This window comes from Heterodontus francisci, unplaced genomic scaffold (genome assembly GCF_036365525.1).
Source record: "Heterodontus francisci isolate sHetFra1 unplaced genomic scaffold, sHetFra1.hap1 HAP1_SCAFFOLD_61, whole genome shotgun sequence".
Classification (NCBI taxonomy): domain Eukaryota; kingdom Metazoa; phylum Chordata; class Chondrichthyes; order Heterodontiformes; family Heterodontidae; genus Heterodontus; species Heterodontus francisci.
In genome coordinates, this window is record NW_027141441.1 from 2,415,437 (window position 1) to 2,439,841 (window position 24,405).

Sequence of the window (24,405 nt, forward strand, 5' to 3'; positions counted from 1 at the left end):
CGCTGCGCTCCGTCTGCAGGTTTGCTGAAGACGTCGTGCAGTTTGGCATCTTTAACTGTTTCTATTAGGAATCTGGACGTTGCGTCCAGTTTGCTGTCGTCACTGCCGGATCGTCCAGCCGCATCAATGACGCAGTTGAAGTCACCGCCTAGGATGACCGGCCTGGACGTCGCCAGCAGCAGTGGGAGCTGCTGGAAGACGGTCAGCCGCTCGCTGCGTTGTCCCGGGGCATACACGTTGATCAACCGGAGTGGAGCGTTGTTGCACATCACGTCTGCTACGAGGAGGCGGCCGCCCACCACCTCCTTAACTTCGGAGATGGTGAAGTTACCTCCCCGCAGCAGAATACCCAGGCCGGAGGAACGGCAGTCATTACCCCCCGACCAGATCGATGGCCCGTGGGACCACCATCGCGACCACTGCCTGTACGTGCTGAGGTGTGGTATTCCACACTCCTGCAGAAACAGTATGTCAGCTTTGACCTTGGCAAGGTAATCCAAGGTTGAAACACATCACGTAGTCGATTTAATGCTACGCACATTAATGGAAGCAATTCTTATACCCATTTCTAACTAAAAATTAGTTGTTGCTTCCCATACCATTTGTCCTCGCTAGTCCCAGTCCTTCCCCTTCGGGATGTTCCTGCATACCCATCGTGTGCGCAAGCAGTTTCACGTTGGTTGGGCTCAGAAACCCCTCCTGATTTTTCATGCAGGGTTTGTGCCGCTCGGGTGACATCGGGGGGGTCTTGTAGGCAGAGAGCATTGGGTTGTCCTCAGCTGCTTCCATCTGTTCCTCCTCGAAAACATCACAGCTCCCGGTCTCCCGGAGCTCAGGTGTGCCAGACGTGTCTTTGCTCCCGGTGTCCCTGAGCTGAGATGCGTTGGCCACGTCGTTACGTGTGGGGAATTTTGGTTGGGGCACGCCGGGCCCATCACAGCTTCCAGTGCCCGGGGGCTGGGATGCTTTATCATCCATCTCGGAGTTCTGCCGCCTCTTTTGAAAAGGCTGTCGTTCCAGCATTTCCCCGTCCAGTGAAGAGGAGTTGTTGCAGTCTGATTCAGAAGAGAGCCTCCTCTTGCCACTGGTTTGGGTAGTGGCTTTGGGATGTTTTTTCTTTGTGGTTTTCCTCTGGACCACTTGCCACTGACCTGTTTGTCCATCTGCTGCCTCCTCCTCCATTGATTCTGTCTGTGGAGGAGGGGTTTCCGGGCGCTGGGTAGGCGCCTCCCCTTCCTTCTCAGGTTGAAGTGCCTCACTGCGGAGAAGGTTGCTGGTCTCCTTTCGAACAGCGGACGCCTTCGTCGAACCTTCGCCCGGCCATTCCTTGGACCTTGCCGCCTGAGCATAGCTGAGACAACGTTTGGGGCAGGTCTTGTAGAGATGGCCTGCCGCACCGCACAAGTTGCAACGCTTAGTCTGCTTACAGTCCTTGCTCTGATGGCCTTCCACCTTGCAGTTCATGCAAACAACCGTGCTGCAGTTGGCTGCCATGTGACCAGATTTGCCACAGGCGCGGCAAACTCTGAGCTGCCCAGCGTAGACCAAGAAGCCTCGACTTCCCCCGATAGCGAAGCTGGAGGGAGGGTGGATGATGGCTCCACTGGGATCTACCTTCAAGGTCACCTTGACCTGCCGCTTGCTGGTCCAGATCCCAAAGGGGTCCTTGACATCAGTGCTGCTGCCGGCCACCTCGACGTACCTGGCGAGACAGGTGAGTACATCCACCACCGGAACATGGGGGTTGTAGAGGTGAATCGTCACTACCCGGTCCCGTTGAGATGGAAGCGTGAAGTGCGGCTCCGCTGTGAGGATCGACAGTGGCGCCCGGTCCCCTTTCTCCTTGAACGCCTTCAGGAACTTGATGCATCCCGCCACGTTCCGGAACGTCACATCGAAGTATCCACTGCTGGGGAAATCCTGCAGGCAGAAGACGTCCGTCGCTTGAAATCCGCAGCAATCGAAGAGAATTTTCTTGATGAAGAAGGTGCGATCGACCGGTGCATCTCCTTCCTTGTCCTTCACGACCACCCGAACGGTGTTGCGCACTCCCTGGCCCGAAGCTCGAAAATTGGTTATAGCCATTTTACTCAAAGCTTCCCCAGGATCAAAAGGCAATGATCATGGTCTCTTCTCAATCAAATAAGCACTGATAAGAACAGATACTGCACTTGATCTTAGCCAAAATACATTACAAAACAGTTTCAAACAGCACCAAGTCAAAAATTACAAACAGTGCAAAGGAGGTCCGTTTGCTTCAATACAATCATGAGTTGCCTCACAATCCTTCCGTTTCACATTTGTCGTGCTAGATACATTTTTACATTTTACAGCAAACAAAATTTTCCCGATACAGTTAGAGGGGTTTCCCATGGATCAAGCTCCTCAGTTCAGCTTGGTGGGGGGACCTTACACAGTGGTCTTTCCCCATTGAGCCTTTGCTGTGGCTGCCCCAAGCTTTGGTGCGTCCCTCAGCACGTAGTCCTGGACCTTGGAATGAGCCAGTCTGCAACTTTCGGTCGTGGACAACTCTTTGCGCTGGAAGACCAGCATGTTTCGGGCAAACCAAAGGGCGTCTTTCACCAAATTGATAGTCCTCCAGCAGCAGTTGATGTTTGTCTTGGTGTGCGTCCCTGCGAACAGCCCGTAGAGCACAGACTCCTGTGTTACAGAGCTGCTTGGCATGAATCTCGACAAAAACCACTGCATCTCTTTTGGCAGCATCTGTGGAGAGAGAAGCAGAGTTAACATTTCAGGTCAATGACCCTTCTTCAGAACTGATCCCCCGTCATAGTAAATAGTTCAGAATTAGATTCAGAACCTTATATGGAACAGTCTCTTTGCATCCCTTGTTGGAGGCTCAAATCTCTCTGCACCAGCCAGCTAGCCATGTGACTAAAACATTTGTGTATTGGAAGACCACTGCTGGATCCCCCATTAGTTCAACATTGTCTGTTACCATGGAAATATATTTCCAGTAAGAGATTGCAATTTTTAAACTTTTAATGTTCATATGACAAAATAATGTGTGCCGCATTCTTGGCAGGTGGGGGATTTGCCTGACAATATTAAATTTTGTTCTATTCAATACAGCTGTGATGAACTTTGACCTTTTCTGCCTTTTATAAACAGTATTTGAAGGGTCTCGGTAACAATGTTCAGTGTTGATGAGAGTGGGGTCTGGGTGAGCAGCTGCTGAGTGTGACAGGGTCAGGACTGTAAGCAGGAAGTTCTCTGACAGTCTCTCTCTCTCTGTGATGGGTTGAGTTGATTGACAACTGGCAGCTGTTGGCATTTCGATAAATGAAGTTCCCTCCAACCATTTTTTTTGACTGACAGTGTAGTATAAGGATGTAAAGGACTAATTACTATGATGGGGGAATCAACCCCTCCCACTGTCAGAGTGATGATGTAACATGAGATGAGGTTTGGGAGAAGAGAGAGCAGCACCAAGGATGCCAGCTTAGGAGGCTTGATGAGTGCGTCTATAGTAGTGTGTAAATTAGAAAAGAGTTCTTAGTTCTTTCAGCAAAACATATCGAGAAACTCACAATTTTATTATTCAGGAGTCAGAACACAGATATTAACTCTGAGTGGCAGTTCTAGTTTCATTTACCAAAAAGAAATAGAGAATAATATTGCTCACTGATTGAAATCCCCCAGTGAGGAGACAGTTAAACAGGTGATCTGTTGGGGTCTCCTTCGATCCAAGGTTTCGACAGCATTTAATCTCCCTTTTTGGTGAAATTCTCTGTTATTTGCAACTTTTTTTATCCAGCTTTGATGGGCGAGTGAAAAAGCTGAAAAAAAGTGAACAGTTCCATCCTTTCTTTTCTTCCTTCTTCCAGTTTCTCTTTTCTGTCCCAGATCAATATAAGGATGAGAATCCCAAATTAATCTGCTGTTTCTGGTGCTTTATCCATTCCAATCAAAATTCAACATTCCAATCAAATCTGTCTGTTATTCCACAGTGTCTCTCCATGTGTTTTATTCTGTTGTATTCTCTCACAGTCTGTTTGATGATCAATGTTGCATCTCACTCTGTGTTCTGGTGAAGATCAGAAGCAGTGATATCTGTTTTCACTACACGCCAAGTCTTCTTGAGGCTGTGCCTCGCTGATCATGTGGAGTTAGGAACATAGCAACATAGGAGCAGGAGTCGGCCATTCAGCCCATTGAGCCTGCCCCGCCATTTAATGTAATCATGGCTGATCATCCACTTCAATATACTTTTCCCCACACTTTCCTCATATTCCCTTATGTCATTTGTATTTAGAAATCTGTCAGTCTCTGCTTTAAACATACTTAATGAATGAGCTTCCACAGCCCTCTGGCATAGAGAATTCCAAAGATTCACAATCTCTGAGTAAAGAAATTTCTCCTCACCTCTATCCAGTGTGGCTTCCCCCTTATTTTGAAATGGTTTCACATGGATCTAGACTCCCCAACCAGGGGAAACATCTTGGCTGCATCTACCCTGTCTATCCTTTAAGTATTTTGTTGGTTTCAATGAGATCACTTCTCATTCTATGAAACTCTAGAGAATACAGCCCCAGTCTCTCTCCCTCGGATAGTTCCACTAAGCTGGGAACAAGTCTGATGAACCTTCGTTGAACTCCTTCTATGGCAATAATATTCTTCCTGAGGGAAGGGAAGCAAGTGCAGTCTAACCACGGTTCTATAAAACTGAAGAAAGAATTCACTGCTCCTGTGCTCAAATCCTCTTGCGATAAAGGCTAACAAACTATTAGCCTTCTTAATTGCATGCTAGATTTCAGTGACTTATTGAAAAGGACATCCAGGTCACCCTTATATTCTATACCTCAGCTAATAAAAGGAAAGGATTCCATATACCTGCTGATCCACCTTATTGACCTGTCCTGCTACCTTCAGGGATCTGTGGACATTCACTCCAATGTCCCTCAATTACTCCACACCGTTCAGTGTCCTCCCATTAATCATGTATTCCTTTTCTTTTTTTAACCTTTTAAGTGTCCAATTTGAATTCCATTTGCCACTTTTCTGCCCACCTGACCAGTCTCGACCAGTCTATTGATATCTTCTTGCAGTATACAGTTATTCTCCTCACTATCAACCAAGCGGCCAATTTTCATGTCATCTGCAAACTTCTTGATTATGTCCAAGGGTCACTGACCAGAAACATTAAATCTGTTTCTCTCTCCACAGATGCCACCAGACCTGCTGAGCATTTCCAGCATTTCTTGTTTTTATTTCAGATTTCCAGCATCCGCAGTATTTTGTTTTTATGTCAATTTTTCTCTCTCTTGGCTCTTCACCGCTGCTCGCAAATGCCTCCAGTTCAGTGAAAAAAAAGACTATGTGCTGTGGGACACATTAAAGCTTGGGGAAGCCACCATGGCGTCTCAATGGGAAAGGCTACAGTCTCAGGCCATAGTACAGTGAGGGGCTGGAACCCGTGTAAAACCCCTCAGGCTGTTTGCACCAGAGAATGTTTGATGTGTAATGTAAATACTGTAAATATAACCTGTGCAGGCAGGGATAGTGAGATACCTCATGTACATTATTGAATGAAACTGATCAGTATTGTACATTATGTAATATTAAATTTGAACTGCTTTGCAATGTAATTGCACAAATTTTATGAATAAAATACATTTTGTGCAAAAGAAAGCAGCTTTCCTGTCAACACACACCTTGTCTCAGGGCACAACTTTCCTGTGATCTTGTCACACCCAACTTCGCTCTGTATTCGTTCCTTTTACAGAGTGGAAGCTGATATTTGTCCCGTTTTAAATTGCTGAACCGGACCTTCCTCCCGCCGCTTACAGTTAACAGATTGACAAATGAAAATCATTCCTAAAATAGCACCAGGATTTTATGATGGAAAATACAGTAAAACAGAACATAAAATGAGAGATCATAAAATTGTTGCCTGAAAAATTGAAATTTTCCATCACTTCAATTCCTTCCTGCTCTGGAATTGCCGGGCTTTTTCCAATTGGAAACTTTCAGCCAATGAGAACTTCTATTTAATTTATGTGACACTCCGATTGGTTAAGAATTGGATTGAGAAGAGGATGACCAATCAGAGACAGAGTCAAACTGCGGGGATTCCAGGCCCCCAGTAACTGAGCTGAAACTGTTCAGATTGACAAACCCTGGCAGCAGCTTCACACATTGGACACTTCACACTTCACAAGGGCTGGTGTGAGAGAAGCTTCAGATCCTGTCATTACTCTCTGACTCATTATTCATCTAGAACCAAACAATTAGTAAATGTGAAGCAGTGAAGAGACTTTTCACTCTCACTGCAGAATGTGTCATCTGGGGAAATAAGGAACTATTACATTCGGAGATTCCAGGTACATTCCTCCCTGAACAAATCCATTCCTAACATTCCCGATCACAGCCTATCCCAGCTCCTGTTGTCACCCGACTCCATCTGAATTGGAGAAACTCAGGTGTTGGGGTTTGAGTTGTGAGGTGGGGTTTCTCCGCCAGTGTTACTGTCTCACAAACTCACCCCCTGAATTTGTGAACTGAGACTGCACCGAACACATCTCCAGTTAGAGTGAGGGCCGGACATCCTTCTGTTTTATTACAGAGAGTGGGGAAAGGGCTGGGTGGAGGGGATGTCAGGGAGTCACCAGGGATCCTCGATTTACTCCAAATCATTTCCATGTGGAATCTGCAGACGGGGCCGGGACAGGGATCATTTGATCAGGGGATCAGCTCTTTCCTGAGAGATGTGGGTGGCTCTGAGAAGAGCCTTTGTGTTCAGATGTTTACAAGTTTCCCGCGCTCTTTCACTTCTTTCCAGACCCTGCTTTCTGAGCCTTCGCTGCTTTCGGCTTGACCTTGCTCTTCCATGTCTGCACTTTCTTCAGCGCATTTCCGCCCGCCGCATTCTTGCCTTTTTTGACCTTCTTCGCAGGAGACGTTTTCTGAAGCGTTGCTTTCTTCACCGCCTTATTTGGCATTGCCGCCGCCTTGCTGCTCGTTTTCTTGGCTGTTACTTTCTTTGTTGTCACTTTCTTGTCTGCTGGTTTCTTCACTAAAGATTTCTTGTCTGCTGGTTTCTTCACTAAAGATTTCTTGTCTGCTGGTTTCTTCACCTTCTTTCCCACTTTTTCCTGGGTTTTCCTTCTTGCTGATTTTGAAGGAGGCGGAGGCTCCCTGTCCCTTGCTCTGCACCAGGGAGCCATTGTTCACATTCCTCTTGATACTTTGCTTGATCTGGGTCTTGAGCTTCTCCTGAGCGGTGGCAGACCTGTAAGGAATCAACTACCAGCTAGCGTATAAAGCGAGACCAAGGCTCAGGGCCTTCAGTTACCTGGAGGGGAGTCGGAGAGGCAGCGGATCCTGTGAGGAACCACAATCCAGGAAGGATGAGAAGGTCATTGTCAGGGTACAGAGGAGATTAAGTTAAAGATTTACCAGTTTATAAGCAAGTGCAGAGCCAAGGAACGGTGCTGAGGCAGATCAAATAAGAGGAAGCTGTGATCAGTTGGAAGGCAAGAGTGATTAAATGACAGAAGAGATGATGGTGCAAGGCAAAAGTCAGGGAAAGAATAAGTAACATTTTGGAAGCACAGATAGCAGGAGTGGGGTTTGAACCCACGCAGACACTAAGTCCAACGCCTTAACCACTCGGCCATCCTGGTACATTAACCCACCACTGAAAATGAAATTTAATGTGATCCGGGTGCCATTTGGCCTTTTACAATATAAAGTTATGAAACCTCTCCCATGCTAAATTGGACCCTTCATTATTTATGAACCTCAATCGGATCACCCCTCAGTCTAGGTTTCTCGAAAGTGTAGGGTCCCAACTCTTTTAGTCTAACTTGATAACCAAGATGTCTTATACTGGGAATTAGTCGAATGTCTCTCCCCTGTACCCATTCCAAAGCCTCAATATCACCCATCATGTGAGGAGACCAAGACTGGATGCAATATTCCAAGTGAGTCCTGACCAATGTTTCATAAAAGGACAAATTCGGGACATCTCAGATACTGAAGGAGTCCGTGTCCAGAAGCAGCAAGACCTGGACAACATTCAGACTTGGGCTGCTAAGTGGCAAGTAACATTCACACCACATAAGTACCAGGCAATGACCATCTCCAACAAGAGAGCATGTAACCATTTCCCTTTGACGTTCAACAGCATTACCATCGCTGAATCCCCCCACCATCAACATCCTGGGGGTTCCCATTGACAGAAGCTGAACTGGACCATTCATGTAAATACACTGGCTACAAGGGTAAATCAGATAGTGGGAATTCTGTGATGAGTAACTCAGCTCAAGGCACTAGGTGAAATGCTCATTAGGAGAGCTGGAAAAATGGACTGGTCAGGTGTGCAGAAAAGTGGCAAATGGAATTCAACTTGGAGAAATGTGAGGTGATGCCTTTGGTGAGGTCAAACACAGCAAAGGAATACACAATTAATGGGAGAATACTGAGAGGTGTAGAGGAAGTGATGGACCTTGAAGTGAATGTCCACAAATCCCTGAAAGTAGCAGGATAGGTTGATAAGTTGGTTAAGAAGGCTTATGGAATCCTTTCCTTTATTAGCCGATGTATAGAATATAAGAGCAGGGAGGTTATGCTGGAACTGTATCAATCATTAGTTAGGCCACAACTTCAGTTCTGTGTGCAGTTCTGGTCACCTCATTACAGAAAGGATGTAATTGCACGAGAGAGGTTACAGAGGAGATTTATGAGGATGTTGCCAGGACTGGAAAAATGCAGCTATGAGGAAAGATTGGATAGACTGGAGTTGTTCTCCTTGGAATAGAAGAGGCTGAGGGGAGATTTGATTGAAATGTACAAAATTGTGAGGGTTTCTGGATAGAATGGATGGGAAGGGTCTATTTACCTTAGTAGGGAGGTCAGTGACTAGGGGGCATAGATTTAAAGTGATGTGTTGAACAATTCGAGGGGAGATGAGGAAAGGTTTATTCACCCAGAGGGCTGTGGGAGTCTGGAACTCACTGCCTGGAAGGGTAGCTGAGGCAAAAACCCTCAACTCATTTAAAAGGAGTCTGGATGTGCACCTCAAGTACCTGAACCTGCAGGGCTACGGTCCAAATGCTGGACAATGGGATTCAGCTGGGTGGCTCGTTTTTTGGCCTGCCTGTGCTGTAAACTTTCTATGTTCTATGATTCTATGCAGACACAATGGGCCGAATGGCCTCCTTCTGCACTGCAATAATTTTGTGATTTTTGACTCTCCAAAACTTGTCAACCATCTACAAGGCACAAACCAGGATGAGTGCAGCACCAACAATACTCGAGGAACTCGACACTGTTCAGGACAATGCAGCCACCTTGATTGTCACCCCATTCACCACCTTAAACATTCACTCCCTTCACCACTGACGCACAGTGGCAGTAGTGTGTACCATCTACCAGATGCACTGCTGCAACTCACCAAGGCTCCGCAGACAGCACCTTCCAAACCGAAGACCTCCACCACCTTGAAGGACAAGGGCTGCAGATGCATGGAAACACCACCATGTGCAAGCTCCCCTCCAAGTCACACACCATCTGATCTGCAAATATATCGCTGTTCATTCACTGATGTTGGGTCAAAATCCTGGATCTCCCTTCCTAACAGCACTGTGGGTGTACCTACACCATTTGGAGTGCAGCAATTCAAGAAGGGAGCTCACCGCCACCTTGTCAAGGACAATTAGGGAAGGGTAACAAGTTCTGGACTTGCCAGTGTCGCTCACATCCCATGAAAGAATATGCCTCATTTTATACTCAATTGTCCTCTGAATGCAGCACAACCCTCTATTTGCTCCAACTGTCACTTCACAACATTGCTGCTGTACCTTTAGAGATCTGTGCACTAGAACATCCAGATCTCTGCTCAAAATTATTTTCTTTTTTCCACCTACTTTAATGTTTTTCCCTGAAGGGTGTATGAATGTTGAGCATTCACCCTGTCCACATGAATAACACTGCACTTACCCAAATTAAACATAATTTACCAGTCATGAACCCAATCTCCCAACACATTAAGATCAGCCTGAAACAGTTGACTATCGTTTACAGTCGGAACACTCGCACAGATCTTCAAATCATCTGTAAATCTACAGATGGTGCCCCCTCCACCTACATCCAGATCATTAATAAAAATAGTAAAGAGCAACAGACCCAACACCGATTCCTGTGGGACACCACTGGTAACTGGTCTCCAAACAGATCCAGATCCATCTGTAACTACTTTCTGCCTACGTCCTGCCAGTCAGTTCCCAATCCAGATCAATATATTACCACTGATACCAGGGACTTTAATCTTATAGAGAAGCCTCTTGTGTGGAACCTTATCAAAATCTTTTACATGAGATCAGCTAATTGAACACAGGCCGAGGATTAGGCCTAGGCCCGTCCTGCTCTGTGTGTGGGTCGCAGGACGACACAAGGTGAGATCAGCTCACTGAGCACAGGCCCTTCCTGCTCTATTTGGTGCTCAGTACCTCACCAAATGAGAATAACTAACACACCACAGGCCATGGAGCCTCGGCCCATCCTTCCCTGATTGCGGTTCAGTGCCAACCAGGTCAGATCAGCTAATTCAGCATAGGCTGGAGATGGAACCTGGACCTTTCCTGCTCTGGGGACTCCGTACCATACCAGGTGCGATGAAGTAAAATACCACAGGCCGGGGATGGAGCCTGAGATTTCCCTGTTCTGTGTGGGGCTCTGCACAACAACGTGTGAGAAGAATTATCATCCCTCAGGCTGAGGAAGGAGCCTGGGCCCATTCTGTTCTGTGTGGCTCCTTCCACACTGAGTGGGATCAGCTAACTCAACACAGGCCATGAATACAACCAGGCCCTTTCCTGCTCCGTGTGGCTCAGTATCACACCAGGTGGCATCAGCTAACACAGCACAAGCTGGGGCTGGAGCCTGGGCCCGCCCTGCTCTGTGGGCTCAGTAACAACCCGTAAGATGAACTTTTTTCAAAAGACTTCAGTGTATTTATCTCTGTCCAACACTCTGAGGCAGCTTTCTGTGTTTATAAAGAGTGTAATTTATTGACTGGTCTCTTGGATCAAACAGGGTAACAGACAAAGGTCTGTGTGCAGAGGGTTTGGGGGTGAGCTCTGATTCCTAACCCTTTCTGGATTGTGAAGAATAAAGAATGAATGAGAGAGAGAGAATGTGGGAGAAGGGATGATGGAAGAATTTGTCCGTGAACCTGATTAAATGTGGCTCAAACGCAAGATAATATTAAGGTATCAAGAGCAGAACATTAACATAATCTGAGTTCCGCGATCTGGTCGGGTCCCATTCCTCTGAAATGAGGAATGAACGGGTGGGGAAATTCCGCCTGGAGTTATATTTGTCTCCAATGAAGATGAGTTCACAGTGAGGATGGAATAGCTCAGTTGGGAGAACACTAGATTGAAGAACCAGGATACAATCCCTGGTTTCATCAGTTTTAATTTGGTGTCTCCATCAGTTTAAGTAGAGAGAATCAGAGGGGAGATTTTCCACTCTTGACCCCATGGGCTGAATTTTAAACTAATGGTGCTGCTCTCGGCAGAGACACCAGAAGCGGGTGTCATCACCACACGAGTGAAATGTGGCCGGCCGACCCCAATCACGGAGCAGCCGACCAATTAATGAAGGGGAGGCGTGGGGCCCATGTAAACAAGGACCAGAGGCAGGGAACGAGGCACTGATGGCACCGGCATCTGACACAACGGCAGGTGCTGGCACCATATTTAAAGGGCTGCCAGACCTGCATTCACTGCTGCCTGGTTTAAAGGAGTGTCTTCCTGAGAGCCCTCTGCTGTCCCAGGACCCGTTCTGCTGCCCCAAGACCCGTTCTGCTGCCTCTGATGCCCCAGGACCCGTTCTGCTGTCCCAAGACCCGTTCTGCTGCCTCTGATGCCCCAGGACCCGTTCTGCTGTCCCAAGACCCGTTCTGCTGCCTCTGATGTCCCAAGACCCGTTCTGCTGCCTCTGCTGCTCCAGGACCCGTTCTGCTGTCCCAAGACCCGTTCTGCTGCCTCTGATGCCCCAGGACCCGTTCTGCTGCCTCTGATGCCCCAGGACCCATTCTGCTGCCCCTGCTGCTCCAGGACCCGTTCTGCTGCATCTGCTAACCCAGGACCCATTCTGCTGCCCCTGCTGCTCCAGGACCCGTTCTGCTGCATCTGCTAACCCAGGACCCATTCTGCTGCCCCAAGACCCGTTCTGTTGCCTCTGATGCCCCAGGACCCGTTCTGCTGCCCCAGGACCCGTTCTGCTGCCTCTGCTGCTCCAGGACCCGTTCTGCTGCCCCAGGACCCGTTCTGCTACTTCTGCTGCCCCAGGACCTGTTCTGCTGCATCTGCTGCCCAGGACCCGTTCTGCTGTCACTGATGCCCCAGGACCCGTTCTGCTGTCACTGATGCCCCAGGACCCGTTCTACTGTCACTGATGCCCCAGGACCCGTTCTGCTGTCTCTGCTGCCTGATCGGTAAGGAGCTGAATGCGAGCCTGCAGTGACCATGGTCCAATGGTTTGGCGATGCCTTCCTGCAGGTTCGCCTCCAGGTGACAACAGATAGTTGGAAGATCCTCTTCCCCAGGGATGGGAGGTGGAGACCTGTCCGCCTGACCAAGCAAAGCTGCTTTGAGATAGTAGGTGAAGTCAGCAGCCGTGGGGTCACCCCCAAGACATGGATCCAGTGCACGAAGTGGGTCAATGACCGGATCCGGGCTGCTCAGGCGCAAACTCAAAACACTTTGGACCCTTTGGACATTGTGCAAGGCAGAGTGAGAGGGAGTGTTTGGTGGAAAGGGAGTGACCACCCAGTCATGTGTATTGGGGAAGGGCAGCAGGACATGCTGCCTGAGGCTTGGCTGCATCTCGGTGGGAGGTGCACGTCAGTCATTGTATAAACTCACACAGTCCCTCGAGAGGGGCCACATGCAGGAGGAATATGTGTGTCCATATCATGGACTGCTGGACTATCACCATCAGAGATATTGGGTTTGTCCCCGCTGGGAGACTAACTTTGTTGATCATAGAGGCTGCAGGAGAAGACAGCCCACAATCGGAAAGAGCGTGTCAAGACTGGCAGTGGATGCCTTATCTCCATGTCCTCATCCCGATGGAGGAGGAGGCCATGGAACAGGCCCGGCAGCAAAGCAGCTGCTCCATAGCTGATGGAGAGACAGGGACACCTACCTAAGAGAGTGAGTGAACATCTCCTGGGGCACAAGGGAGCATCCGCTGCAAAGGAGCCACACTGTTCATCTGTTCACCACTGCATCAATGGAGCTGCACTTTAGGGGTGGTTGGAATGTCACGATATGAAGACGCTAACCCTTCAATGTCCCTGTTTGCACATGCAGGCTGGGATGAACGACAAGAGCGAAGAGCTGGAGAGACTGGGGGACAGCCAGACACCTCTGAGGAGGAGGAGGGAGCCTCAGAGGGTGCACCGTCACATCATTCCCCTGCATTCTCCACCAGCACAGAAACCCTCACTCGGTGGGTATCCACTCGCTGTTAGATTTGGGCACACAAGCTGGTGAGCACGTCACAGACAGGCCCGGGCAGCTGACGGAGGCAGTGACAGCCGAGGCCACTGGCAGTTGGAAGTCTGTGGGTGGCCAGGCCCATGCTGAGTCCCAGGCTGATGACGTGCCTCTGGTGTCACCAGCAACACGGGAAATGCTGCAGCTGCAGCAAGAGGTCAGGCAACATCTGGCAGAGTTGCCGGAGGTTATGTGTACCCAAGCTCATATGATGGAGGAGTCCATCCAGGCCTTGCATGCTGTACTGTCTCCGATGGGGGTGTGTCTGGCTTTCTTCCTTGAGAGATTGGTGACTCTGATGGAGAGCCAGATCCAGCCGACCAATCAGTGCCGCCGGAGATGTGCGCAGACTTGCACTCCATCGCTTTGTCCATGAGATCCATCCAGCGGTGACAAGGTGAGAGGGGGGACGAGGCACCTGAACTCTTCACCAGGTCCACGTCCCTCTCAGGTCAGCAGGGAGGTACAAGTGTGTCTTATAAGGGGGAGGAGCAGCTGGCTGCTACATCTGGGGTCACCTCTCAGGGTGCTCCTGGTGTGGACAGTAGCTCCAAAGCCCCTCTGCCAGTGACACAAGTGATGCCAGTGCCTGCCTCCATCACCCTCGATGACAGAGGGGGTCCCTGTACCTGTGCAGGTGGTCCTCAGTGTGCCGGGGCCCTCCAGGCCTCAGGCAGCAAGAGGACGGCCACCAATGTCATCCCAAGTCATGGGGCAGCAAGGTCAGCAGCCTGTCTCCATCTCAGCTGACAGAGCAGGGGGAGCACCATGTCGGAGCATGCGGAAAAGATTTCAGAAGAGCACCTAGATTCACTTTGGGTTCACGGTGAATGTGCATTCCAGATGGATAGGGTTGCGTTTGGTGTCACAAGGAAGAAAGAAATGATGTTCTCTCACTATGTCTCCTTCTTATTGTTGATGCCCTTTGGGACTTCATTTAACCCCTTCCTCCCAAGGGGCTGGAAGTGAGGGACCAAGCCCTGAGTTCACAAAGCTTCGGCCTTGTCACTGTGCGATGTGTACCTGGACGCTGCAGTGCAGAAGGAAGGAGGCGACAACAGGGCTGCTTAAAGCTAAGACTTTTTTGCTGTGGTTCCAGAAGGTAGTAAGGCTCAAAGGAAACTTGAATGTATAAGGGTGTCTCATGTCTTCCTTGTGTGTATCTCATGGCCCCTTTCTTGCTGTTCCCGAGGTTCTTCATCTGGCACTGCTTGGATAGCATCCTCCTCCACATCCGCATCATCAGAGGAGACATCACACTCCACGATATCCTCACGAGTCAACACCTCACCCCTCTGTCATGGGGGATTGTGCTGTGCACAGCAAACCACCAAGATATGCGAGACTCTCGCCGGGACATACTGAAGGGCTCCACTGGATCGATCTAGGCACCTGAATCTCATCTTCAGGAGACCAATGGCCTCCTTGATGGTCGCTCGGGTTGACCCGCAGCAGGTGTTGTAGCTCTCCTCTGCATCCATGCGTGGGTTCCTCACAGACGTCAGTACTCATGTCCTCAGTGGGTAGCCCTTGTCTCCAAGGATCCATCTCTGAAAGCGGATGGGGCCGCGGAAAGGTTCTGGCACCTGGGAGTGCCTTGGTATGCAGGCATTGTGGCTACTTCCCGGGATTTGTGCACACACCTGTAGGATCCATTTGTGATGGTCACAGACCAGTTACACACTGAGCAAGTGGAAGCCCTTCCTGTTGAAGGCTGCTGGCTGGTCTGCAGGAGCCTTGATGGTCACTTGGGTGCAGTCAATGACACCCTACACCTGGGGAAATCCAGTGATGGCCCTGAATCCTGTAGTCCTCTCACCTTGACTGTTTGGATCGATGTGCACATAGTCACCGGCCCTCCTGAACAGGACATTGATGACCTCCTTGATGCACTGATTCACCACAGACTGTGAGATTCCACACATATCTCCAGTGGATCCCCACAATGATCTGCTGGTGTAGAAGTTCAGTGGCACGGTGACTTTCAGTGACACTGGCATCAGGTGCCCACCAAGTCCCATGGGGCACAGCTGCATCATGGCAGAGAGATCAGTGACGACATCTGTGGAGAGGTGCCGTCTGTGGAGACACTGTCACTCGGACATCTGCAGGTAGTTGAACCTCGGCTGACGTGTTCCTCTGCCTCCTTCTCCGGCCTCCTGTTCGAGGCTGGCCCTCCTGTGGGCCCCCAAGCTGCTGTGGTGTCCCTGCTGGTGCCTGGGCCTCCCTCTCTACTCCTCCTCCTCTTCAATGGGAGCCTCGAATACAGGGTGAATGAGGCCCATGAGAGGTTGCCCCTCCCTGAGTGCAAGGCCTTCACAGTAAACAACACCCAGTCACAGTTACCTCACTTGTCACCCTCAATGAGGTGGCACTGCCCCAATGGCACCCTGGTGTTGCTCGCCCTGCAGAGCTGGCACATGAGCCCCCACTCCTGACAGTGTTTCCCGATGCCCTTTCCCCCTCCACCCTTGCTGCCAAGTTACGCTGCCTCACCCGATAGCTTCCCAGTGAAGACAACACTCAGCTCCGACCTCCCAGTCACCTCCTTTAACCAGGCGAGGCTCTGTAGCCCCGTGGTTCCCGTGTGCTATTAGTTCAATTGGACCCAGTGAATAAAATTGCTGACAATTGGACTCATAAATACTTTAAATGCCTTCTTGCCGACTGGATGTGCGAAGTCTGCCCTCCATGTCAGCCGCCGACAGAAAAATCCGGTCCGACGTCTTCCATCCCTAATTTATACACCCCCCTCCCCCTCCCCAGCCTCCATTCCCGTCTCCAACGGTCCCTTAAAATTCTGGCCCATGTCTCGAAGACGAATGGGAGTGAAGCTACATCTGCTCCTTAGCCTGAACAGGGAGAGCTGCTCTCTCTGTGTTTAAAGTGAATGAATCTGATCTTTACCTTGTCTTACTGGAACGTTCACTGTCTGGAAATGTCTGTTTGAAAATGTTTTCCTGGTATATTAATGCAGCAGAGGAGCAGACGTGAGGTGCTGTTCAACAGAGAGGTTTGGAAGTGGGTGAAGGGGTGGAGTGACGCTGTGAGTGAGAGGCGCAGTGAGCGCCATTCTCAATAAAGTGTCAGGAATAAAGGTCAGAGGAACAGACCAGGCAGGAAACACAGAAAGAGCGAGGAGAAGCTGGTGTGAAAAACAGAGATTAAACAACAGGCTTGTTCAGTTGGAACAAAAACAAGAAATGCTGGAATCACTCAGCAGGTCCGGCAGCATCTGCGGAAAGAGAAGCAGAGTCAACGCTTCGGGTCAGTGACCCTTCCTCGGCTGGTTCCGAGGAAGGGTCACTGACCCGAAGCGTTGACTCTGCTTCTCTTTCCGCAGATGCTGCCGGACCTGCTGAGTGATTCCAGCTTTTCTTGTTTTTGTTTCAGATTTCCAGCATCCGCAGTATTTTGCTTTGATTTTATGGCTTGTTCAGTTGGTTTGGGTCTGGTGGTTAGAATACCCAGAATCTGGGTTCACTTCCCTTCCAACTCAGCGAATTGTATCAACATTATGTTCATAAAACCATAGAATGATACCCAAAGAAGGAGACCATTTGGTCCATTGTGTCAGTGCTGTCTCTTTGCTTGTGCTATCCAATTAGTCCTGGTGTTCAGCTTTTTCCTGTAATCTGTACATTTTTCCTTCCAGTATTTATCCCTATTGCTTTTCAAAGTTACTACTGAATCTGCTTTCAAGTCCAGATCAGACAGTGCATTCCAGATCACAACACATCACTGGATAAAAAATCATTCCTCATTTCGCCTCTGGTCTTTTCTCAATCACCTGATAAATACATCCTGTGGTTACTGACCCTTTTGCCACTGGAAACAATTTCTCCTTATTCAACTTATTGAAAACCTTCTTGATGATGTCACATACTAGACTGCCAGTAAAACTGAAGCCCATGGAATAAAAGGGACAATGACAGCATGCATATGAAGTTTGCAGACTGATAGGAACATAGGAGCAGGAGTACGCCATTCAGCCCGTCGAGCCCACCCTGCCATTCAATATGATGACGACTGATCGTCCACTTCAATGCCTTTTTCCCACATTATCTCCATATCCCCTATGTCATGTGTATTTAGAAATCTGTCAATCTCTGCTTTAAACATACTCAATGACTGAGCTTCCACAGCCCTCTGAGGTAGAGAATTCCAAAGATTCACAACCCACTGAGTAAAGAAATTTCTCCTCATCGCTGTCCTAAGTGGCTTTCCACTTACGTTGAAATTGTGTCCCCTGGTTCTAGACTCCTCAACCGGAGGAAACATCTTAGCTTCATCTACCTGTCTATCCCTTTAAATATTTTGTAAGTTTCAATGAGATCACCTCTCATTCTTCAAAACTCTAGAGAATACAGGCCCAGTTTCCCCAATCTCTCTTCATTTGACAGTCCCGCCATCCCGGGAACAAGTCTGGTGAACCTTCGTTGCACTTCCTCTATGGCAATGATATCCCTCCTAAGGTAAGGGGAACAAAACTTCACACAGTATTCCAAAGTGCAGTCCAACCAATGTTATATACAATTGAAGCAAGACTTCACTACTCCTGTACTCAAATCCTCTTGTGATAGAGGCTAACATATCATTAGCCTTCCTAATTGCTTGCTGCACCTGCATGTTAGCTTTCAGTCACTTATAGACAAGGACACCCAGGCCCCTTTGTACATTCACACTCTTACCATTTAACAAATAATCTGCACATCTGTTTCTCCTACCAAAGTGGATAACCTCACGTTTTTACACATTATATTTCATGTGCCACTTTCTTGTCCACTCACTAAGTCTGTCCAAATTCCCTTGAAGCCGCTTTGCATCTTCCTCACAACTCACATTCCCACCTAGTTTTGTGTCATCTGCAAACTTGGAAATACTACATTTGGTCCCCACATCCAAATCATGTGAACAGCTGGGTCACAGTGTGGTGGTGAACAGTTGTATTTCTGTCTGGAGGAAGGTTTACAGTGGGTTCCCCATGGTTCCTCATAACTTCAGTTGTGTGCAGAGACTGGAAAAGCTGGGGTTGTGCTCCTTGGAGCAGAGCAAGTTCAGAACAACTTTGACAGAGTTAGAATCAAGGAATCAAATGGTTACAGTACAGAAGGAGACCATTCAGTCCATCATGTCCATGACAGCTCTTTGCAAGAGCAGATCAGCTAATTCCACTCCTCTGCCCTTTCATTGTAGCCCTGCAAATTTTCTCTATTCAGGTGTTTATCCAATTCCGTTTTGAAAGCCACGATTGAATCTGCCTCCAGCACACTCTCAGGCAGTATATTCCAGATCCGAACCACTCACTCTGTCCCACACCCCTGGTACCATTGCAGAAAATCTTTTCTGTTCATTTCATCCCTCATAAATAATTGAAATGAAATGTTTATTAGGAAATGCACAACATAAAAAGGAGAGACAAATAAATGCTGAGCAAAATAGAAGTCAATGTTTGGAAGGTAAAAAGAGCAAAAGATGTAACTTTTATTCTGGATGAGTGAGAGGAATATATCACACTTTGGGGCTTTTGTAAGAGGATTTACTGATAAACCTGGGATTTGAGAGGAAGCTGGTTCATGGTTTACAGAACAAATTCAGCCCCTGGGGTGGAGCCAACAGCTGCACCGTCCAATAACAGACAGGACGGGGACACTGTCTCAGGCCTGGTGAGCTCAGTCGATGAAAGCATGAAACTCTGAATCTCAAGTTTTTGAGTTTGAGCCCACGGTGGGTGTTTTCTATTTCCTTTTTAGGCTGATTTTACAGGCGTTATCCAGCTCTGAATTCCTCGGCAGAGAGTTCAAGGAGTGTTTGAAATGAGATTCAACAACAGTATGAGAAAGTCTCTCCTTGATTCAGGACTCTTACCTCTCTGCAGCATCTCACTGCTGAAGATTGAACTTTTTCTCATTTCATTCTCAGCTCAGGGTCAGTGTGGACCAATGGGACTTCTGGCTGTCACCCACTTCACAATCCATCAGTGCTGAGAAAGCAATGGGGAATATTACTCACATGTTACAATGTTTTATAAATACTTGAATGTATTTCACACTGTGTCGAACAGTGTGAATCTCCCCTGGTATATCAGCTGACCAACACTTCAACAGAACATTCACATAATGTGAGCTCTGACATCTGTTCAGATCCCATTCCCAAGACCTGGAAAGTGGTTTTGGGCTGGATCACTCTTTTTCAGCTGGCACAGACACGATTGCTAAATGGTCTCATTCTGAGCCATAAATTTTCTCCATTTTCGATGTTCTATGAAGTGAGGTGTGATTGGGAGGGGCAATTCCACCAGGGTTACATTTTCTACCAAAACAATGACAGAAGGGATACTTCACATTTTTATTCATTCATTCATGCGATGTGGGCATCGCTGGCTAGGCCAGCATTTATTGCCCATCCCTAATTGCCCATCAGAAGGTGGTGGTGAACTGCCTTCTTGAACCGCTGCAGTCCATGTGGGGTAGCTACACCCACAGTGCTGTGAGGAAGGGAGTTCCAGGATTTTGACCCAGCGACAGTGAAGGAACGGCGATATAGTTCCAAGTCAGGATGGTGTGTGGCTTGGAGGGGAACTTGCAGGTGGTGGTATCCCCTGCATTTGCTGCCCTTGCCCTTCTCGGTGGTAAAGGTCGCTGGGTTTGGAAGGTGCTGTCTAAGGAGTCTTGGTGCATTGCTGCAGTGCATCTTGGAGACGGTACACACTGCTGCCACTGTGTGCCGATGGTGGAGGGAGTGAATGTTTGTAGATGGGGTGCCAATCAAGTGGGCTGCTTTGTCCTGGACGGTGTTGAGATTCTTGAGTTGGAATTGCACCCATCCAAGCAAGTGGAGAGTATTCCTTCACACTCTTGACTTGTGAATTGCAGATGGTGGACAGGCTTTGGGGAGTCAGGAGTCATGGATGAGTGAGAGGAATATATCACACTTTGGGGCTTTTGTAAGAAGATTTATTGATAAACCTGGGATTTGAGAGGAAGCTGCTTCATGGTTTACAGAACAAATTCAGCCCCTGGGGTGGAGCCAACAGCTGCACTGTAATTACTCGCCTCAGGATTCCAAGCCTCTGACCTGCTCTTGTAGTCACGTTATTTGTATGGCTACCCATGGTAACCCCCATGATGTTGATGGTGGGGGATTCAGTGATTGTAATGCTATTGAATGTCAAGGGGAGATGGTTAGATTCTCTCTTGTTGGAGATGGTCATTGCCTGGCACTTGTGTGGTGCGAATGTTACTTGCCACTTATCATCCCAAGCCTGTGAGACTTAAATAGCTCAGTTGGGAGTGTGTTAGACCGAAGATCCCTGGTTCAATCTGGGGTTTTGGCAGTTTTCCTTTATTCTGCATCGCCCTTTGGTTTTGACTCCTGAGCTGCACAATTTACACTGAAATTATTTACCCAACTCTGAAGGTTGGATTGGAATAGAGAGATATCAAGGATGGGAAATATTTACATTGTCAGCTTTAGCTTATTCTCTATCTCCTTGTGTCCTTTTCCCCAGTTTTTGAATCTTTCGGGGTCGGGTGAACATTTGATTTGCTGCATGTGTCCCAAACTGAAGCCTTTTCCACATCTCTGGGCGGTCAGACTTGCTCTGTCTGTTTTTGCTGCTCGTGACCATTAACGAGAACAGGCCACGAGTTCAATGTTTATCAGCAAATGGAAGATAATTGGAAAGAATTCTGTGCTACTCCAGACCAGTGACAAAGATGCAATGGATGTTATTCAAAATAAATTCCCTTTGACATTTTATGTAAACTTGTTTGTATCTAAAAGTTGGATTTTAAGTGTTACAAAAATGTGTCAAATTATTGATTGACCATGTGACAGCGCACATGGGGATCAAACCCACAGCCTTGTTGCTATCAACACTGCGTCCTAACCAACTGAACTAAGCGGCCTATAGACAGAGCCAGGTATGGGTTTGAGCCGCATGCTGTGCGGTTTGTGTTTTATTTCTCACACTGGGTGACAGAGCGATTGTACAAACAATGGACACATCACATCCCTGAAACATTGTTCTGATATAAAACAGCGTGAAATAAGAACTGAGCATGGAAATGGAACGGAACCAGGAATCAGGACATTAATCCATTGAAGTTGATCTTGAAATTCAACCATTCACTGAACATTCCAATGGATCGAACTCTCTTCTGATATCAAATCCAGGAACTTGAGCTGCTGTAAAACATAACTGAGCCTGACGTGATTCGAAAACACAACCTTCTGATCTGGAGTCAGACGCGCTACCGTTGCGCCACAAGCTCACAGATAAAGCAAAGTCTTCCATTCCTGGCAGATTTTCTTCTTGTTTCGATTCAGTGATTGAAATTAATTCAATCCTCATCTGACCTCCGCTCTGCAAAGGCCTGCCACACGACCTGAACCCGACGGGACCCGTGTCGGGATCGGGTCGTGTCGGGTCGCTCTTCCGGGTCTGGCTTTCGGGCTCGGGTCAGGTCGGGCCAGGTTCGGGTCGGGCTGGGTCCAGGTCGGGCTGAGTCCGTGTCGGACACACACAGTAAGTATTACATTTAACTCTGCTGGGAAGTTGAGTTTAATAAGTGTCAAAAGTTGAAAAGCCAACCTAAGCTGGGAGTCCGGGTCATCAAGGAGGGAAACTCTGAGTCTGCTCAGTGAGCATCTCTATGACGTCATTGCGCTCATGCTGCAGTTTCCTGTAGATTCGGAATCGGGAGGTAGATAAAGTGAACATTCCGGTGGTCGGGTAAGGTTCGGGTTAGTTTGGGCGTGGGAATAAATGGAGATACTCGGGCCGGGTCGGGCTCGGGTCCAATGTGTTTCTGTCGGGTTCGGGTCGGGTATTTTTTCCTGACCTGAGCAGCCCTTTACCGCTCTGTCAGTTCAGTGCCGTATTTAAACTATTACTTGGAGTTCTGTTTTACAGGGTCTCGGCTGTTTAAGTGTTTCCCAGACCCACTACTCTGATTAATCAGACATTTTGCTGCTAACTGCTGCTGCTACAATTGAAATGTAAAAAAGAATTTCCAGTGACCTGCAACCAATGGACAAATACATTTCAGAAAGTTAAAGCTCATTCGCCAATTCACAAATGTGTCTTTCTGCTTATATTTATAAACAACTCCTTCTCTCCACTATGAGAACTATACAATCACTCCAGTTATTTGAAAGTTAGTATAAGATGTTCCAGTTCATCAATTTTAAAACTGCAGCAGGTATTTTCCAGAAAACGTCTCTGTTGGAACCTCAGTCCCATTTAGATTGAAAGTGGACAATTAATGTATTCACTTGTTCATTGTGGACAGGTGTCTGACTTAGAATAACTCTCATTAACTTTCAATGAGGTGGCAGTATTTCTGTGCTCCCATTTTACACAGTCTGTCCTGTTCATGCACCATGTTTTTATTCTCCTCTCCCATTCTCCACAGGATACAGATTACAAGCATCATCACTCTAGCTGTTGAAAAGCATTGGAAGAATCTGGTCACACAGGTATTGAAACATTCATTTTCTGCCATTTTACAAGTTGGTTGCTTTAAACACAGTACAATGTGCAATCATCTTGAAAAGAGATTCTCTTTAATATCCAATACAAACTGAATTACAAACCTGACAGACAAACACAGGAGAACAAGTGACTAGTGAACACAAACCTCATGGTGCTCATTTTCAGATTTATTGCAGTCATCTTACAAAACAAGTGAAAGAATATTCCAGTGAAATTATTTGGAAAGTAGGTGTGACTTTTGTTGGTGCCTTTCTTTGCTCTGTTGGTGAAACTTTCTTGCACCTGACTCCTGTTCATGTCTCTGTTTCCTCTATTGAATGAGGAAGGAGGTATTTGATCAGAAATCAACTGGATTGTGTACCTTTGAGAGGGGATTTCTGCACCATCAGGGCTGGAAACAGGAGTGAGTGAAAGACACTGTGTGGAGTTTGATTTTGTACAGAGGGAGAGCAAATCTAACAGGACTGTGAGATATTGGCCTGGATTTTACAGCCCCAATAGTGATGAACTCTGAGACTTTCACTGCTATTGAGGGTCTGAACAGCACTGCAACTGCCGGTACATGCACACACTAACACCAGCATCTGGAAGTTGTGGTGGTGAGAAATGTGCTTAGAAGGAGTCTCTGATCATAATCGCACCAGCCCACTCTTTAAAGTGACAGGGACATGTAGTTCAGCAATTTGGGCTCATTGCCCACAATGTACCCTGATTTTTACCTGGGTTGTATTAAAGCCGGTACCAACAGGCTCAGGGCTGCTCGGGAAGGACTTTTCTGTTGACACAACAGCTCCACTATTCCAGGAAGACACCGGCAGCAGCAGGGGTCAACTCTCAGAAAGGAGTTCAGACATTTTAAATGTTGTATTTTATTTCATAATTGTATGTAAGTTTTTAGCATGGCCTGATCAGAGTTCTTAAATTTACATCTGACTTTTTATTAACAAGATTGAAGTGTTTTTAAAAGATCTCGAAATGTATATGACTTTTTATCAAGATTTACTTGGCTTCTTTGTAAAGACTCGAGGAAGATTGAAGTGACTTTTAAAAACTACATCTTATCCTTTAAAATCCTGCTTCCATGCAGATGACATTGGAAGATGACTTCAGAATAACTTAGACAATCTTTCTAACAGGTACTGCAACAGCTTAAGTCCGACTTTCTGCAAAATCTGGTGAATTACCTTCCGGGAGCGGAGAGGAGCGGAGTGGAGCAGACCTATATGGACCGATATGAGGAGAACGCCGAGAGCGGAGCCTATATATCCAATCCGAGGATCGAGGCCCAGTCTCTTCCCTTCCAGGAGTGGAGTGGAGCTCTTCCAGTGTGCTGGAGTTTTGAAAGAAAAGAAGCCAACTGTGATGTCAGAGGAG

General features: G+C 47.6%; 1 non-coding gene across 1 annotated transcript; it reads right to left on the reverse strand.

Moving 5' to 3' along the window:
* Positions 1–21,736: 21,736 nt before the first annotated feature.
* On the reverse strand, positions 21,737–21,808 carry trnaw-cca (transfer RNA tryptophan (anticodon CCA)). Its single transcript has one exon. It is a non-coding gene; the product is annotated as a tRNA-Trp (tRNA).
* Positions 21,809–24,405: the final 2,597 nt, after the last annotated feature.